The 20,798-nt window shown below is 36.0% G+C and overlaps 1 protein-coding gene and 1 pseudogene across 1 annotated transcript in view; one reads left to right on the plus strand and one right to left on the minus strand.

The window, feature by feature from the left end:
- The window catches only part of SCLT1 (sodium channel and clathrin linker 1), a 231,598-nt gene that overhangs the window by 182,193 nt on the left and 28,607 nt on the right, over positions 1–20,798 (plus strand). The window lies entirely within an intron of this gene.
- LOC119472572 lies at positions 1,564–4,817 on the minus strand (annotated as a pseudogene).

The raw sequence follows: 20,798 nt of genomic DNA on the forward strand, positions 1-20,798 counted from the left end.
GGGAGGCCAAGGCAGGTGGATCACCTGAGGTCGGAAGTTCGAGAGGAGTCCGACCAACATGGTGAAACCCCGTCTCTACTAAAAATACAAAATTAGCTGGTCATGGTGGCACATGCATATAATTCAGCCACTTGGGAGACCGAGGCAGGAGAATCACTTGAATTTGGGAGGCGGAAGTTGCAGTGAGCCAAGATCATGCCATTGTACTCCAGCCTGTGCAACAAGAGTAAAACTCTGTCTCAAAAAAAAAAAATGAAGACGTGAGCCAAAAAATAATTCAGAAGTAACCTATGAGAACAGAGGGGGACAGAATGAAGGCTAGACTTCTTTGAATGAACCTTGTTTTATAGATTTATAAAAGTTTAATTTTGGAACCATATAAATGTTTATATAATTATTTTTCAAATTAAATCAAAATTTGAAAAGCAATATCCAAAAATCAAAAGTAAAATTAAACAAATTAACTTAATTATATGGGAAGTTGATGGCTTAACTACATAGATTAATTATTTCAAGGGGTATTAAATACAGTAATTAAACTGTGTGGGATAAAGCCTAAGGATAAAAGGAAATGCAAAAAATCATAAACTGTTTTTAGTAGTCATATTTTTAGAAATAAAATGTGTGGTGATGTTCTAAAACTTATAGTATAAGGCAGTTGAGTTATTATAAAAGTCTTTAGGAACCAAATTTTTAATCATAAAAGAGAAGAAACTCAAAGAAATTGAATAAACTTGTAGTTCTAAAGTGGAATTGGAAATATGAGTTTATAAACTCAAGATATATTTTACTCTTTAAAAACATGTATTCCCTAGTTCAGTCCTTTCAGTAAACAGTAAAAACAAGACCAGTATTCAGTTGCAATGAGGTCTTCTAAAAAAAACTAGGACTCTTTGGAAAAATGTTTGATTACAGATTTGAGACAGGAGAGTACAAGAGAAGCCTAGAAAATACTTTGTCATTACAAAAAGCAAAGAGAAGGCATCAAGATAAGTGACGTGTGGACCAACTTAAGGTAGTTCCCCCTTGCCCATGTGGGTACAATCTGGATGTCAAAAAGAATATGTGCAGTAAATTGAAACATATAAAACATATTTTTTAAATCTATGCCTTCAAAATTTTTTTTGTTGTTTCATTTTTGTTTTGTTCTTGTTTTGTTTTGCTTTGTTTTGAGACAGGGTTTCACCATGTTGGTCAGGCGGGTCTCAAAATCCTGACCTCAGGTGATCCACCTGCCTCAGCCTCTCAAAGTGCTGGAAATACAGGTGTGAGCCACCGTGCATGGCCCAAAATAGTTTTAAATAAAGAAAAAAAAAAGTCTTTGGTCACCATTGGAAGATGCTGTAGAATCAACTCATTCTAGAAGAAAAAAAATGAATAAAAGGAAAAATCAAGTATTTATTCTACCTTTCCTTTAGTCACTATATGTTATCAAATGCTATTTGGTGTTTTGTACCATAATAGCCTCAAACTTTGTTTCTCTTTTTTTTTTTTTTTTTTTTTTTTTTTTTTTTTTTTTTTTTTTTTTTTTTTTTTTTTTTTTTTAATGGGTACCCAGTGCCTGGGCTTTATTTAACACCACATCCGTGACAACAAGGAGACCTAGAGCCCATATAAGCGGGACCTACCCTGCCCCCCAACAGGCCACGGGCCCTCTTGGAAGATGTCGGCTTCTTGGGATCACTTTCAGCTTTTCTCAGAGCCCCTGTAAAAGGAGCCCTCTAACTATCTGCTTCCTGTGGAAACCTGGACTCTGGCTAGGTCAGGGTGGATTCCTAGTTGGTCGTCTTCTTTTGTTTCTGTTTAGGCTTGTTCCAGATCCTTTCCAGGGCCACTTTTCGCATGCAGAAGGTGATAGCAAAGTTGCCCTTGTACCAGTCTCTGTTATAATACATGTGCTTCTGAAAATTTTTACTTAAAAATTCCTTGTAAAAGTCCGCCATTTCTTCTGCATTCTACGTTGTTTTCTGACCCGATTCAGTTCTCAGGGCCAGGCCTTTAGTTTTTAGTCTTAAGAGAATAAATTCTTCTTTTTCCTTACTAAAAGTCAAATTCTGGTTTGCCCAGAACTGTTGATTCCATTCTTGTGTTTCTTGTCTTAATTTTCTAAGCTTTTGTTCCAATAGTGATTCATTTTCAGGTATGTAAAAGTGGACAAGTCAAAGGTTTGAATATTTATCTGGGGGTCCTATCCAATCATGGCAAGACTTTCTTGGAGGGCAGAATCTTGAGACTCCACTGGGAGCTGCTCTTGGGGGCGAGCTGACAACTGTGGCAGGCAAAGTCACCGCAGAGAGGAGGGAGAAGGGTCCTCCCCGCCTACAAGGCCACCACGGCCCCACTCCCCCTCAAACTTTGTTTTTCTTTCTCAAGATTGGTCTGTTTGGGTTTATTTGTGGCTCCATACAAATATTAGGATCATCTTTTCCATTTCTGTGAAAAATGTCATTGGAATTTCTATAGGAATTGCAGTGAATCTGTAGATTACTTTCAATAGTATCGAAGTTTTGACAATATTAATTTCTTCAGTTCATGAATACAAGATAGCTTTCCAATTTTTTGTGTCTTCCTAAATTTTTTTTATCAGTTTTTGGTGGTTTTCAATATAGAGATTTTTCACCTTCTTGATTGAATTTATTCCTAGGTATTTTATTGTTTTAGTAGCTATTGTAAATGGCATTGTTTTCTTGATTTCTTTTTCAGATAGATTGCTGTTAGTGTATAAAAATGCTACTGATTTTTGTGTGTTCATTTTGTAATCTGCAACTTTATTTATTCTGGCATTTTTTATGACATCTTTAGGATTTTCTATAAATAAGATCATTTCATTTGCAAACAGGGACAATTTAGCATCTTCCTTTCCAATTTGATGCCTTTTATTTGTCTTGCCTAATTTCTGTGGGTAGGACTTTCAGTACCATATGGAATAGAATTGTTAAAAATGGGCATCCTTGTCATGTTTTTGATCTTTAGAGGAAATAATTTTAATTTTTCACATTAAGTATGTTAGCTGTGGATTTGTCATATGTAACCTTTGTTGTGTTGAGGTAGATCCCTGTTTTGAGTAGGAAATTATTTTTCTTAAGAAAAATTTAAGAATGACCTCAAAAATTATAGATATTTTAGATTTTAACTTAGGTTTTATACATATATATTTTAATATATAAGGTTAAATATATTTAACCAATAAACACTTTAATTCATGCCATAAATATCTTATAAATTCAATTTTTATTACTAACTCTTATTTTAAATGCTTTGTGGTTTATACTTTCTTTTTTTAAAACCCATAATGTAGGTACTCGAGAAAGGACATTTATTTCAGTTTTGTTTTTAATTACAGACAAATCTATGATTGTCATGAATTATTTCTCTTCCAAAACATAAACTGAGGCAGAGGTCTGGCATGGGCACAAAAGATGGGTGTTCCCACATATAGCACATGCTAAAGATTAAAACAAAGTAACAAAGTAGAGATAAGAAAGAAAAGGACTTGAATTAGAGGAAGATGGACAACATACCCATGATATTAAACCAGATGAGCTATAATTGTTTAAAAAGGGGGATAGAAATATAATAGATTTTAGGAATAAACATAATTATCTGGCTTGAGAGTTTAAGGTAAGAAATAAGCTACAGAAGAAAAGATTCAAAGCTCAGCAGTGAATAACAATTTTGTAGGAATATATTTATTGGAACATAAATTTATAACCAAGAATTAATCATAAATGGAATCTTTAATGATTTCTGGTTAAAATTCTATAATTGGCTGGGCACACTGGCTAACACCTATAATCCCAACACTTTCGGAGGCCGAAGCAGGTGGATTGCCTGAGGTCAAGAGTTTGCGGCCAGCCTGACTAACATGGTGAAACCCTATCTCTACTAAATACAAAAAAAATAGCCGGCCATGGTGGCACATCCCTACAATCCAAGTTACTTGGAAGGCTGAGAAAGGAGAATTGCTTGTACCTGTGAGGCAGAGGTTATAGTAAGTCAAGATTGCCCCGTTGCACTCCAGCCTGGGCCACAAAAGCAAAACTCCATCTCAAAAAAAAAAAAATCTGTAATAGCAAATGTTTATATAATGAAATATATCTGCATTTGTTGGCTTTTAAGAGGCAACAAATCTTGACAATAAAAGATAGTTGAATGCTGAACTCTAAGAAAGAAATATTACAAAAGGGAGTTCCTTTTTAGTCATGTTATGGAATTACTATTCCCACAGAGATTATTCTGATTTGCTCTTTGCTTCTTAGTACTTTAATTATCAGCTTTATTGCTGAATTACTAGTTCTTTTTTCTGAAGTTCTCAATTTTACCTGTTTGAGAAAAAAAAAAATTTTCAATTTCTGACACTCAAAAAACCTGCTGCCTTAGTTTCTCTTTCTCTCTCTCCCCACCACTCAGTCCTTCCTTCCTGTATTGGCTTTTAGATGCCTATGCCTGTATTTAAAGTGAAATTAGTTTATCTTTCTCTTTTCCGGTCTGCAGGACACACCAAAGAACTCCTCCAAGTCACACAAGGGAGAAAACTAACTTCACTGGCTTCTATCAGGAAAGCTATCTCTTTTCCTCTTCTTCCCTGCATTTTATTACCAAGCTTATTTTATCCAGATGTTTAAATAAGTTTACTTTCTATCTTTATGTACTCACAAGCTTCAAAGAAACCGAGGCTTTCTGATCTTATCAAATTCTTTTTTTAAAGACAGTCGTTCTTATGCTATTAATTATCTGTCAAATTCTTCACTGCACCCTCCTGCAGCTCTACGTCTTACCTGATATTTGTCCTCATTTTGTAACTGTCCATAGAACATTTACCGTTTGTCTTGTTATTATCTTAGTTTCTGTATTTCAAAGCTCAACTTCTGTTACATCTTCCAAATAGATTTTTTCCTTAACAGTCTTTCTTCATTGATACCACTATTCCCCTAATTCCTTAATATAAAACCTTATAGCTATCTTTGACCCATTCTTTGTCTTTATCTTCTTTCAGCAACCAAGTCCTATTGATTCTTCTTTTGAAATGCCTTCTATCATTTTATTCCCACTTCCATGACTCTAGAACTGCGTTAGTTACCTATTCCTATGTAACAAATTACTCCCAACATTTAGTTCTTAAAAACATTTACTATTTCATAATTTAATGAGGCAAGAATTTACTCATGAAGTAATTGAAAGTGGCTTATCTGGGTGAACCTGTCTCAAGGTCTTTCATAAAGTAGCAATCGAAATGCCATTTGAAGACTTAATGGGTGCTGGAAGATCTGCTTCCAAGCTCATTTACACCTCTGTGGATAGAAGGCCTAAGTTCCTCTTTATGGCCAGACACCTCACTTCCTAGCCCTGTGGCCTTTCCACAGAGAAGCTTGGTATCCTCACAACTCCACATCTGTCTTCCCCCAGAGCAAATAATTCCAGAGAAAGCAAGAAGGCATAATACTTTCTGTGACCTAGTCTCCTAAGTCACATTTTTCTATTCATTAGAAGGTGAGTTGCTCTATCCAGACCATATTAACAGTAAGGGACTTTAGGGCCTACCTTCTGAAGACATGAATGTCTAAGAATTTGTGGACGTATTTTATAACCACCGTAAGACCAAATCTGCATACTTTATTTGTGTAAATATTTGCTTATATTGTCCTCTCAACTCATCTTTGCATCTAAATTCCTTAATCTTGAACTTCTCAACCTCTAAAACAATGAGAAATATATTTCTCTTTTTAACCTCCCAGTTTATGATATTTTGTTATAACACCATGAATGGACAAAGATGACAACACAGGATAGATACAAGTCACCTTCTGTTTTTTCCATGTGGTAGCCATTCATCCCTGAAACATTTAATGATAAGACTATCCTTTCCTTGCTATTATACTTTGCACTGCCCCTTTTGTCATAATTTGTGTTCGTCTATCTATGGATCGGTTTCTGACCTCTCTTTTATGTTCGGTTGAGTTGCTTGCTTATCCTGGTGTCAGTACCACACTGTCTTTATTATACCTTTGTAAGACACTTTTGAAAACAACTACAAGATTAGAAAAGTGACCTGATACCTAATTACAGCCATTTCTCTTATCTTGTTTCTTTTTGCAAAAATGTCTTTATTCTTGGTTTTGGACATTTCTGTATTCATATTAGAATTGTATGTCAAGTTCCTTAAACAAATTTGATGGGATTTTAATTTGAATTCTATCGACTCTATAAATTTAGAACAAGTAACATAATTCAAATTTTTATAATATTAAGTCTTTCAACCTATGGACATTAAATATCTCTCCATTTGTTTAGGTCTTCTTTAATGTCTCAATACAGTTAATTTTCATGTAGAAATCTTACACCTTTGTCAAATTTATTTCAATTTCATTTTCTCATCATTGCTTATATTCAGAAATACAAAAGCTTTTTGTTGCTGATGATATTTTCTTTAACCAGTGACCTTACATAGCACAAAAGCTGTAGAATCTTTTGGATTTTGATCATATCATCTATCAATATAACAGTTTTATTTCTTTCAAATCACTGTATGTTTTGTTTCTCTTTCTTGATAATTGTACTAGCTAGGACTTCCGGTGCAGTACACAGAGTAGGGATAGGATTCTTATTCTTGTTCCCAATCTTAAAAGTAAAGTTTTCAGTTTTCATCATTTCATATAGTATTTTCTGTGTTGAGTGATAACCTCTATCAGATTCAAGAAGTTTCCTTTTATTATTACTTTACTAAGAGCTTTTATCACAAATTTTTCTTTTCTTTTCTTTTTTTTGAGACAGTTTCCCTCTTGTTACTCAGGCTGGAGTGCAGTGGCGTGATCTTGGCTCACTGCAACCTCTGCATCCTGGGTTCAAGCAATTCTCCTGCCTCAGCCTCCCAAGTAGCTGGCATTACAGGCATGTGCCACCACGCCTGGCTAATTTTTGTATTTTTTTTTTTTTTTTTTTTTTTTTTTTTGAGACGGAGTTTCCCTCTTGTTACTCAGGCTGGAGTGCAATGGCGTGATCTCGGCTCACCGCAACCTCCGCCTCCTGGGTTCAGGCAATTCTCCTGCCTCAGCCTCCTGAGTAGCTGGGACTACAGGCACGCGCCACCATGCCCAGCTAATTTTTTGTATTTTTAGTAGAGACGGGGTTTCACCATGTTGACCAGGATGGTCTCGATCTCTTGACCTCGTGATCCACCCGCCTCGGCCTCCCAAAGTGCTGGGATTACAGGCGTGAGCCACCGCGCCCGGCCGAGGTTTCACCATGTTAGTCACGCTGGTCTCAAACTCCGACCTCAGGTTGTCCACCCACCTCAGTCTCCGAAAGTGCTAGGATTATAGGCGTGAGCCCCTATGGTAGGCCTCCAAATATTAAATTTTATTAAAGCTTTTTCTGCATTGTTTAGAATGATTATTTGAACTTTTTCTCTTTAATTTTTTAATGGGATAAATTTTAAGGATTTATTTTGCTAATGTACCAAATTTTCATTCCTCTGACAAAACCAACATGATTGTAATGCATTCTTATATATATTTCTGGATTTGGTTTGTTAGAGCTTTACTTAATATATTTTTACCTATGTTCCTGAGAGAGATTGACCTGAAATCTTTTCTTGAACTTGCAGTTATATCAATGTTATGCTAACCTCAAAAACAATTTGGAGAGTAGCCCTTGTTTTTCTGTAATCTCATATATTAATATTAAAAGTGTTTATACCCTGAATATTTGATAGAATTCTCCAGTGAAACCTCCTCGCCTGGAATTTTGTTATTGTTGTTCTTGTTGTTGTTGGGTTTTTGTAGGAGTATTTTTTTTTTTTTAATTGTTGATTCAATCAAAATTTCTTTAACAGTGATAGAATTCTTCAGATTTTCTATTTCTTCTTTGACATAGTTTTGGTAAATTATATTTCTATACAAATATATCCATTCTAAATTTTTAATATTTTTGGATATAATGTTTTTTATATTATCTTATTGTCCATTTAATATCTACAGCATCTGTAGTACCTCCTTTTGCATTCCTGGTATTATTACTTATACCTTGTCTCTTTTTTCTTTATCAGTCTTATTAGTTTCTCAATTGTTTTACTCTTTACAAATAACCTTTGATTTTTAATATTTTCTATTTTATGTTTATTACCTAATTTTATTACTTTCTGCTCTTTGCCACATCTCTCCTTTCTTTCATGTTGCTGTTCTTTTTTCTATAAATTCTTTTTTCTATGTGTCCTTTTTTCTTGTTTCTTCTTGAAATAGAAGCATGGCTCAAATTTTCACCTTTTCTTTTTTCCTAGTGCATGCATTCTTTAATGTTATTATTTTTTCCTTTATCCTGACATAGCTTTAATATATGTTTTGATATATATAATACTATTAGTTGAAATTATTCTCCTTTTTTTTTTTTTTTTTTTGCTCTTTTTTTTTTTTTTTGAGGCAGGATCTCACTCTTTCACACAGGCTAATGTACAGTGGCTCAATCTCGTCTCACAGCAACCTCAGCCTCCCAGGTTCAAGCAATTCTCCTGCCTCAGCCTCCCAAGTAGCTGGGACCACAGGTGCACACCACCATGGCTGGTTAATTTTTATATTTTTTGTCCAGACAGGGTTTCTTAATGTCACTCAGAATCTGGTCTCAAACTCCTGGACTCAAGCAACTGATTCTCCTGCCTTGGCCTCCTAAAGTGCTGGGATTATAGGAGTAAGCCACTGCACCTGGCCTCAAATTATTTTCTAATATTTATTATCATCTTTTTTTAATCTACATGTTATATATATAAGTGCACTTTCATATAAATTCTAAAGTTCCTAAATATATGCAGTCATTTTAGTTATCTTTTTCTTAATTATTTATATGTTTCATAGATTTAGAAACAGTAGATAGCTCAGTTTCAGGCCATTTCATTAATCAATATTTAGTGTAATCCAAAATATATTGAGATGTGTTTTTATTGTTTTATTTAGTACTTTCTATTTCTAATATCTTTGCTTTCTTTTTTTTTCTTTCTCATCTTTTTAATTCATTTGGTATTTTTTTAATCATTCTACTTTTCTCCCCAATACTTGGAAATTAAGTACTCGTATTCTTTTGGTGGCTACCCTATATGTTATACCATACATACTTAGGAAGTCTGAAGTTAATCAAACCTTTTATCTTCCTCCCAGAAAACTCAAGAACCTTGAAACATATTAACACCATTAATTTCTCTTACCCAGCCTGTGTATTTTTGTTGACAGGTTAATTACTATTCATTTAGTAAAAAATGTATTACTGTTATGAACTATATATGAACAGTAATAAATGTAGACCAAAGTAATAAATATATATGAACAGTAATATATTTATTGTGTATTACTGAATGTATGATACGACAGCAATGTAGAACAAAGTAATAAATATGTGTGAACAATACTGTTCTGATACATTCCATCTGGAACCACTTTCCTTATGTCTGAGTTAGGTCTTTCAGAAGTTCCTTTGGTAAAGATCTACTGGTGATGAATTCTCAACTGCTACTCATAAAATATATTTACTTTTTGTTTATTCTTGAAAGATATTTGTGCTGGGTATGGAATCCCAAGTTTACAGGTGTTTTCTTCCAGAACATTAAAGATAACATCTTTGGGATGCTATGAACTGACAAAACATCAGGAGTTCATGCAGTGATAAGAGACATGAGAGTTCCAGTCAGCCAGAGTGGAAAGTCCTTGTTGAATACCCAGGGTATACAATAAAAATTTCAGGATGACCTTATCATATTAATAAAACTAAACTAGCATAGAGTAAAAGGAATTGAAAATCTTCCTTGAAAAGGCTAAAAACAAGCTTCAAAATGAACAGGCTGGTCCTCAAGTAAATTAACTACCTGCCAGAACAAACCCAACACTTTTATTGAGAGATAAACAAAAGCAGGAAAATGGTTCCTGTAACCAGAAAAAAAGAAAAACAAAAACCAGTGCATTGAAACACTCCCAGAAGTGAGAGGTGATAAAATTAATACATGAGAACTTTAAACCGGCAATTGTAAATATTCTTAGTGATTTAAAGGAACACATGAAGATGATAAGGAGAGAAGTGGGAGATGCAAAAAAGGAACCAAATGGAAATCTGTAGATGAAAAATATTAGAGAATTCAAAATTCACTGAATGGGATTAACAGTAGATCATACACTGCCAAAGAAGAGATCAACGAACTTTAAAACAGCAAAAGAAACCATCTAAAAATGAAGCATAGTGAGAAAAAAAGACCAAAAAAAAATTATGCACAGAGAGCCTCAGAGACCTGAGGGAGGATATCAAGCAGTGTAAAATACATACAACTATAATCCCAGGAGGGCAGGGATAGGAGTGTGGGAGTGTTTTAAGAAATAATGGGCTGGACAAGGTGACTCATGCTTGTAATCCTAGCACTTTGGGAGGCCAAGGCAGGTGGACCACCTGAGGTCAAGAGTTTGAGACCAGCATGGCCAACATGCTGAAATCCCATCTCTACTGAAAATACAAAAATTAGCCAGGTGTGGTGGCACATGCCTATAATCCCAGCTACTCAGGAGGCTGAGGCAGGAGGCAGAGGTGGCAGTGAGCCAAGATTGTGCCACTGCACTCTAGTCTGGGTGACAGATCAAGACTTCATCTCCAAAAAAAAAAACTAATAGACAAATTTTTCTTCAACTTGATGAAAACCCTTTGTGTAGTTATCTACTACTGCATAACAAATTACTCCAAAATTTAGTGACTTAAAACAGCAAACGTTTATTTTCTCACAGTTTGTGAAGATTGGGAATGTAGACATGTCTGAATCAGAATGCTGCTGACTCAGGGTTTCTCATAAAGTTGCAATCCATGTTGCAACTTGTTGATTGCTGCATCATCTCCAAGCTTGACCAGGAAAGCATTTCCTCCCAAGCTCACTCTGTAGCTGTTTCAGGTCATCACTGGCATTGGCAGGAGATATCAGTTCCTTCCCTTGTTGGTATCTTCATGGGTCTACAATGTGGTAGCTTGCTTCCCTCAGAGCGAGGAGAGAGAGAAAGAGAGTGAGGGAGAAAAGGAAGGGAGCTGGTGAGAGAGAAAAAGTAAAACAAACGTCAAGATCTTGGTTTAACCTAATCTTGAAAGTGACATCCCATTACATTAACCATATTCTATCAATTATAAGTGAGCCCCTGGGTAGAGCCCACATAGGTGAGATTTTATTAGGACCTCATAAGGTAGGGATCATTGAGGTTCGTTTCAGAGCTTACCTACCACACCATTACATCACACCGTAACAAAAAATAACCTGAAATGAATCATAGACCTAAGCATAGAGAAAATCTTATGTTAAGCAAACATTTCTTCCAAGATACGGGACTAAATTACAAAAAATTTCATAAGGTGGAACTATATTAAATTAAAACTTCTGGCCAGTTGCAACGGGTCATGCCTGTAATCCCAACATATTTAGAGATCAAGGTGAGCAGATAACTTGAGGCTAGGAGTTCAAAACCAGTCTGGCTAACATGGTGAAACTCTCATCTCTACTGAAAATACAAAAAATTAGCTGAGTATGGTGGCACACACCTGTAATCCCAGCTACTCAGGAAGCTGAGGAACGCAAATTGCTTGAGTCTGGGAGGTGGTGAGCCAAAATTGCACCACTGCACTCCACCCTGGGCCACAGAGCAAGACCCTGTCTCAAATATAAATAAATAATAAAAAAAATTTATATTTATAAGTTAAATGTATACTCATCATACAAACATGCAGTTTTACTTACAGATGCTACTCAAGAGAAATGAAAACACGTCCACACAGAGACCAGCCTGGGCAACATAGTGAGACCTTGTCTCTACAAAATAAAAAACAATAAAATTAACCAGGCACGGCAGTGCTTGCCTATAGTCCCAGCTACTTGGGAGGCTGAGGTAGGAGGATCACCTGAGCCTTGGAGTTTGAAACAGTGAGCCCCGATCATGCCAGTGCACTCCAGCCTGAGCAACAGACCAAGACTCTTTCCAAAAATAAAACCAAAACATATCCACCCAAAAAACCTGTACACAAATATTTATAGATATTTTATTTATAATGGCTGAAAATGAGAACCCAAATGTACATCACCAGGTGCATGGATAAATAGCAATAAAGAGGAACAAACCACTGATACATGCAACAACATGGATGAATCTCAACGAGATTGGAAAAGAAATGTCTTCCAAGACATGAGAATAAATTATAAAACATTTATTTTTTGCAGTGAAAGACTACATACCATATATGTAGGTACATATACCTACATAGAAAACCATATACCGTATGATTCCATTTGTGTGAAATTCTAGAGAAGGCAATTGTAATTTATAATGATAAAACAGTTTGGATGCCTAAGACTGGGATTTGAGGGGTGGAGCAGTGACTGCAAAAGGGAAGAGGGAACTCTTCCAGGTGATGGACCTATTCTGTATCTTTTTTTTTTTTTTTTTGAGATGGAGTCTCACTCGGTCACCCAGGCTGGAGTGCAGTGGCACGATCTCAGTTCACTGCAACCTCCACCTCCTATGTGCAAGCAGTTCTCCTGCAACAGCCTCCCAGGTACCTGGGACTGCAGGCACACATCACCATGCCCAGCTAATTTTTGTATTTTTAGTAGAGATGGAGTTTTACCATGTTGGCCAGGCTGGCCTGAAACTTCTGACCTCAAGTAGTATACCCACCTCAGCCTCCTAAAGTGTTGGGATTACAGGCATGAGCCACCGCACCTGGGTTATTGTGTATTTTAATTGCAGTGGTGGTTACGTGAGTATATGCATGTGTCAGACCTCACCAAACTCTATGCTCAAAATGGCTGCACTGTATTCCCCACAATTATATCCCAATAAGGTTGATTTTAAAACCAAAATAAATATTGCCTTTGCATGATTCACAATGTCTCCTTTCCTCCTAAGATTTTGATTAAAGGTATTTTAAACTTTTATATTGCATTTCTTTATCTCTCACCCTCTTTATTTTTCATCTCTTTTATTGTGCTTTATTCACTCAGTCTCTTCTGATCTTTCACAGATTCTCTCTTTTAATATTCAGTTTGCTGTCGTATATTTTCAAGGGGTTCGTTGGTTGCTTTGTTAACTATTATTTTAGGTTCATGAGCTCATGAGGAGGTTTGTTACTTAGGTAAATTGCATGTCACAAGGGTTCGGTATAGCTATTATTTTGTTACACAGGTAATAAGCATAGTGCTTGATAGTTTTTTATCCTCTCCCTACTCCTACCCTTCATCCTCAGATAGGTGTCTGGCTGTTACCTTCTTTGTGTCCATGTATACTCAATATTTAGCTCCCACTTGTGAGAGAGAACATGCAGTATTTGGTTTTCTGTTCCTGTGTTAGTTCACTTAGGACTATGGCCTCCAACTCCATCTATGTTGCTACAAAGGACATAATACTCTTTTTTGCGGCTGTGTTGTATTCCATGATGTGTACGTACCATATTTTCTTTTTTTTTCTTTTCTTTTTTTTTTTTTTTTTTTTTTTTTTTTTTTTTTTTTTTTTNTTGAGACAGAGTCTTGCTCTGTTGCTAGGCTGGAGTGCAATAGCACAATCTCGGCTCACTGCAACCTCCGCCTCCTGGGTTCAAGCGATTCTTCTGTCTCAGCCTCCTGAGTAGCCGGGACCACAGGTGCGTGCCACCATGCCTGGCTAATTTTTGTATTTTTAGTAGAGACAAGGTTTCACCATGTTGGCCAGGACAGTCTCGATCTCTTGACCTCGTGATCCTCCCACCTCAGCTTCCCAAAGTGCTGGTATTACAGGTGTGAGCCACTGTGCCCGGCACCATATTTTCTTTATCCAGTCTACCATTGATGGGCATTTAGGTTGATTTCATGACTTTGCTATTGTTAATAGTGCTACAATAAATCTACATATGCATGTGTCTTTGTGGTAAAAACAATTTACATTCCTTGGGATATATACCTAATAATGGGATTGTTTGGTTGAATATTATACTTCTGTTTTAAGCTCTTGGAGAAATCTCCAAACTGCTTTCCACATTGGCTGAACTAGTTTCCCACCAGCGGTAGATAAGCGTTCTGTTTTCTCCACAACCTTGCCAGCATCTGTTATTTTTTTGACTTTTTAATTAATAATATCAATTTTGACGTGTGTGAGATAGTGTCTCATTGTGGTTTTGATTTGCATTTCTCTAATGATCAGTGATGTTGAGCATTTTTTCATGTGCTTCTTGGCTGCATTTATGTCTTCTTTTTTGAAATGGAGTCTCACTCTGTCACCCAGGCTGGAGTGCAGGGGCACCGTGTTGGCTCACTGCAACCTCTGTCTCCTGGGTTCAAGCAATAAGCAATCCTCCTGCCTCAGCCTCCCAAATAGCTGGGATCACAGGCACCCACTAACACACCTGGCTAATTTTTTAAACATTTTTAGTAGAGATGGGGTTTCACCATGTTGGCCAAGCTGGTTTAGAACTCCTGACATCAGGTCATCCACCCACCTCAGCCTCCCAAAGTGCTGGGATTACAGGCATGAGCCACTGCACCCAGCCATATGTATTCTTTTGAAAGTGTCTGTTCGTGACTTTGCCCATTTTATAATGGGATTGTTTGTTTTTTTCTTGTAAATTTGTTTAAGTTGCTTATAGATTCTGGATATTAGACTTTTATAGGATGCATAGTTTGCAGCTATTCTCTCCCATTCTGTAGATTGTCTGTTTACTCTGTCGATAGCTTTTTTGTGTGTGTGCAGAAGCTCTTTAGTTTAATTAGGCCCCACATGTTAATTGTTATTTTTGTTATAATTGCTTTTGGAGTCTTAGTCATAAAATCTTTGTTATCTTCCTGGGTTTTTATAGTTTTAGGTTTTACATTTAATTTTTTAATCAACCTTAAGTTGATTTTTGTATATGATATTAGAGATCCACCTTCAGTCTTCCACATATGGCTAGCCAGTTAGCTCAGCACCATTTATTGAATAGAAAGCACCATTTATTGAATAGAAGTTCTTTCCCCATTACTTGTTTTTGTCTACTTTGTCAAAAATCAAATGGTTATAGGTGTGTGACTTTATTTCTGCACTGTATATTCTGTTCCACTGGTCTGTGTCTTATTTTTTACAAGTACCTTGCTGTTTTGGTTGCTGTGGCCTCGTAATACAGTTTTACGTTCATTAACATGGTGCCTACAGCTTTGTTCTTTTTGCTTAGGATTGCCTTGGCTATTCAAGCTCTTTTTTTATTCCATATGAATTTTTAAATAGTTTTTTCTAATCCTATGAAGAATGTCATTGGTAGTTTGATAGGAAAAGCATCGAATATGTAGATTGCTTTGGGCATTTTATTGTTAAAATATGGTCATTTAAACGATATTGATTCTTCCTATCTATAGCATGGAATGTTTTTTCATTCATTTGTATCATCCCTCGTTTCTTTGAGCGGTGTTTTGTTATTCTCATTGTAAAGATCTTTCCCCTCCCTGGTTAGCTATACTCCTAAGTATTTTTATTCTTTTTGTGGCTATTGTGAATGGCATTGTGTTTTGATTTGGATGTCAGCTTAGACATTACTGGTGTACGGAAATGCATGCAACAGATTTTGGTACATGAATTTTGTATCATGAACTTTGCTGAAGTTATCAGATCTAGGAGCTTTTGGGCAGAGACTAATGGGTTTTCTGGGTCTAAAATTATGTCATCCATAAACAGAGATAGTTTGACTTCCTTTCTTCCTATCTGGATGCCTTTTACTTTTTTATTTTGGCTCATTGCTCTGGCAAGGATTCCAGTACTTTGTTGAATAGGAGTAGTGAGAGTGAGCATCCTTGTCTTATTCCTGTTCTCAGGGGGAATAATTCCAACTTTTGCCCATTTATTATGATGTTATCTGTGGGTCTATCATAGATGGCTTTTATCATTTTGATATATGTTCCTTCAGTGCCATGTTTGTTGAGGGTTTTTAACATGAGGGGATATTGAATTTTAATCAAAAACCTTTCTAGGCTGGGCACAGTGGATCATGCCCAGCACTTTAGGAGGCCAAGGCAGGTGGATCACTTGAGGTTGCAAGTTCAAGACCAGCCTGGCCAACATGGCAAAACCCCATCTCTACTAAAAATACAAAAAAATTAGCTGGATGTGATGGTGTGTGCCTGTAATTCAAGCAACTGGGGAGGCTGAGACATGAGAAGCATTTGAACCTGGGAGGCCAAGGTTTCAGTGAGCCAGTACTGTGCCACTGCACTGCAGCCTGGTTGATAGAGCAAAGAGTCGTTTCTGCATCTGTTAAGATGATAATGTGGTTTTTGTTTTTAGTTTTGTTTATGTGGTGAATCACATTTCTTGATTTGTGTATGTTGAAGCAACCTTGCATCCCAGGAATAAAGCCTACTTGATTGTGGTGGATTATCTTTTTGATGTACTTCAGGATTAAGATTGCTAGTATTTGTTGAGGATTTTTGCATCCATGATCATCAGGGATATTGGCCTGAAGTTTTCTTTTTTTGTTGTCTTGTATTTCTGCCAGGTTTTGGTATCAGGATGATTTTGATCTCATAGAGTGAGCTAAAGAGACGTCCCTTCTCATTTTTTTGGAGTAGTTTCAGTAGGAATGGCATCAGCTCTTCTTTATACATCTGGTAGAATTTGGCTGTGAATCCTGATCCTGGGATTTTTCTGGTTGATAGGGTTTTTATTATTGATTCAGTTTCTGAACTCGCTGTTGGTCTGTTCAGGGATTCAGTTTCTTCCTAGTTCAATATTGAAAGGTTGTATGTTTCCAAGAATTTATCCATTTCTAGTTTTCTAGTTTGTGTGCACAGAGATGTTCACAGCAGTCTTGGAAGTTTTTCTTTTGTTTGTATTTCTATGAGATCACTAGTAATATCCCCTTTGTCATTATGATTGTTTATTTGGATCTTCTCTCAATTTTTCTTTGTTAGTCTACCTAGTGGCCTATCAATCTTGCTTATTGTTTTGAAAACCAACTTCTGGATTTGTTGATCTTTTATATGGTTTTTTGCATCTCTGTTCCTTCAGTTCAGCTCTGAATTTTGTGATTTATTGTCTTTTGCTAGCTTTGGGGTGGGTTTGCCCTTGTTTCTCTAGTTCCTCTAGTGTGATGTTAAGTTGTTAATTTGAGGTCTTTATAACTTTTTGAGGACATTTGGCACTATAAACTTCCCACTTAACACTGCTTTAGCTGTGTCCCCAAGATTCTGGTATGTTGTATCTTTGTTCTCATTAGTTTCAAAGAATTTCTTGGCTTCTGCCTTAATTGTATTGTTTCCCCAAAAATCATTCAGGAACAGGTTGTTTAATTTCCACGTAATCATATGATTATGAGCAATTTCCTTAGTATTGATTTCTATTTTTACTTCACAGTGGTCCAAGAGTGTGTTTAGTATGATTTTGGGGTTTTTTTTTTAATTTGCTGAGGATTGTTTTGCAGCCAATTGTGGTCAGACTTTTAGAGTATGTGCCATATGCAGATGAGAAGAATGTATATTCTGTTTGTTTTAGGTGGAGAGATCGATAAGTATCTGTTAGGCCAATTTGGTCAAATGTCCTATGCAGATCCTGAACTTCTTTGTTAGTTTTCTGATTTGATGATCTGTCTAATACTGTCAGTGGGGTGTTGAAGTCTCCCACTAATATTGTGCGGTTATTTAAGTCTCCTTGTAAGTCTCTAAGAATTTGCCTTATGAATCTGGGTGCTCCTGTGCTGGATGCATATATATTTAGGATAGTTAGGTCTTCTTGTTGAATTGAGCCTTTTGCCATAATGTAATGTTCTTCTTTGTCTTTTTTTTTTATCATTGTGGGTTTAAAGACTGTTTTTTTCTGAAATTAAAATAGCAATCCCTGCTTTTTTCTGTTTTCCATTTGTTTGGTTTTTTTCCATTCCTTTACTTTGAGCCTATGGGTGTCTTTGCATGTGAGATGGATCCCTTGTAGACTGCATACAGTGGAGTCTTGCTTCTTCATCTAACTTGCCACTCTGTGCCCTTTCATTTGGAGCATTTAACCCATTTACTTCAAGGTTAATATTGATATGTGGAGGTTTGATTCTAGATCATAGATTTGGTCTCTTTACATAATCCTATATTTCTTAGAAGCTTTATTCATTCTTCTCTATTGTTTTTTATTTGTTTTTATCTGAGATATTTCAAGAAACCAGTCTTTAAACTCTGAGTTTCTTTCCTCAGCTTGATTGATTCTGCTGTTAATACTTATGATTGATTGTATTATGAAATTCTTGAAGTGGCTTTTTCAGCTCTATCAGTTCAGTTTGTTTCTTAAAGTGATCATTTGTGTTTTATGCCCTATATAATTTTATTGTAGTTTTTAGATTCATTGGTTTCAAAGTTTGTAACTGATTACTCCAATATCTGTCATCAGACAGATCTGTTTCTTTTGGTTCCTTAGCATCTCGTCAGGTTTCTCCATCTACTTATTAGTAATTGCCCTTGAAAATTTTTGTTATGAGGCTTCTGTAGAGAAACTTTGCCTTTGCCTTTGCCTGAGAGCACTACTGGTTGTGAGCACTTCAACCAAAGGTAGGGTTTCTGGACTTTGTTCTTTTGTAGATCTGTGGTCTGTGGCCACAGAATAATATATTTTTTCTTCTGCTTTGTTCATAACCAAAGTAGCTTCCCTGTAGTCCTGTGACTTTGAGGGAAGTGGCATGCATTCACATATGGTTCCCCTTTATCTTGAAGGGATGCTCTTTGGGGATAACAGATCAATGATGAGAGGGTCTCTCCACCATACCTCTTTCTCTTAGTGGTAACAAAGTCAGCTCCCAAGTGTGGATTATTGTAAATGCCATCCAGGAAACAGGAAGTGTTGGTACTCCAAGATTCTGTTAGCTTTTCTCATTATATGCTTTCACTCAAAAATTATCTTAGAACATTTTTACTATATTTTCCTCTGTTTAATGCTTTTAAACAGAGTTGTAGTGGAGCTCTTAATGGATTGATTAATCTGAATAATTTAGTATGCCTTTACTAGATCCAAACATATACTTTTTAAAAGTATCCCACCTCACTTAGCACAGTAATCGAGAACTTGGCTTTCGATAATTTTTGTCCCATACAGAATTGACATATGTCTGTGGTCAGTTACAGTATCCTGGAAATTGAAATGGACTGTGGCTACAAAATGAGTCATCAGAACTGTTGCTAGGAATTAGTATCAGGATCATTAAAACCACTATGGCACTTATATAATACATAATAATTAAGAAACATTAATTGTTGATGTTAGTGTTATTTCTTGACTAAGATAAATATGTTATATACCATTATTTTTTAACTATACTACCTTATATGAGATGATGAGGCTGGATACAGATTAAGAAAGATAAAATGGAAAGAGTTTTATGGTTTGTTATACTCAGTTCCCTGTACAAACACAGTATACTACACAGGACCACTCAGGGGAAGCACTGGGGTCAGTCATGAGGTAGAAGATGACGGGGGCAACTGTGAGCACAAACTGTATTGTGGTTTTTACAGGAAGGAACAGATAATGCCATAGTGAACAAGTTTTAGATTGGCTGATGTGAACAAGTTCAGTGGGCTCCAGGGTATAGCGGCTGTTTCTGGTTTGATTGGTTGCTTGCTCGCTTTTTCTGACACCTGACCCTAGAGTGATTACAGCAGATGTAGTGGCCCAGAATGTGGCAGCCCAATAAGGGAAGTGGTTGGAGTTGTACACTCAGATACTCAAAACAGGAACTGGCCAGCCCCTTTGCCAGGGTCTCAAAACTAAGTCAAGACATGTAACTATATTATACCTTGAAACAATTTATAGTTTAGGATCCTAAGCCTGTGATACAAGGACACATTGCTCTGATTGACCAAAGTGCCTAAATTTGATTTATTTTTACACTGTGTTGAAACAGTAGATGAAAAAGTAAGGGTCTGTTGCATTGGCTGAAATCTTCAATACATATTGAAAAAAAGTACCATAATTTTTAACTATGTTTCTTCCTTAATGGTGGACTGCCTGTGCTGAGAATGTCCGGTAAAGACTTAATATCCCACTTTCCAGCATATTAGTTTTTTCATCACTCGTATGCTTTGGTGATTAGAAACTGTAAATCTACTCAGAGAAAGCTTCTGCCACTTGGCAGATATTTTGGGTCAAGTTTAAGGGAAAGGCAGTGCTACTCCTTTTGGGTTTCATTACATTTGATTTTCCCAGAATAAGAAAAGTAACAAATCAGTTTGGTTTAATATCATTTTTATATTAAAAATAACATGTAGACTATTAAAATGATATATATTAATTCTGCAATAATAGAATCTCATTAATATTTTATATACTAGCTTTAATATATTCATACACTTACGTGAAAATATCCAAATCTACTCTGATTCCGAATTTTAGTACCCCTGTAAAAGTATTCGGCAGTATTATTAGCTTCTTGGCTGTCCATCTTTTCACTCAATCAAATTCAGAATTATACCTTGCGATGTAAAATGTCTTCAGTCTGCAGATGTATACAAATGTATCCAGAAACAAAAGGAGATTTCCTATCTTTGTATCTCCTAGCATTCATCACTGTCAGTAATTATGTTTTATACTTATTTCTTCACATGTTTTAAAATATTCTATTTTTCCCATGGGACTATCAGCTCCATAAAGTTTTTTTTTATTCTTTGCTGTATCCCTAGCTCCTAAAAAAGTGTCCAGCACTAGTAGATGTCAGAACATATTTGTTGAATGAATGAATGAAAGCTAGTGAACTTGATCAATTATTGTTTCTAGGCCAAACTCGTTTTTCAATTTTCATACTTTCTGGTCAAAGTAGAATTTCAGCTTTTTGAAATG

Source organism: Cebus imitator, unplaced genomic scaffold (genome assembly GCF_001604975.1).
Source record: "Cebus imitator isolate Cc_AM_T3 unplaced genomic scaffold, Cebus_imitator-1.0 Scaffold105, whole genome shotgun sequence".
NCBI lineage: Eukaryota > Metazoa > Chordata > Mammalia > Primates > Cebidae > Cebus > Cebus imitator.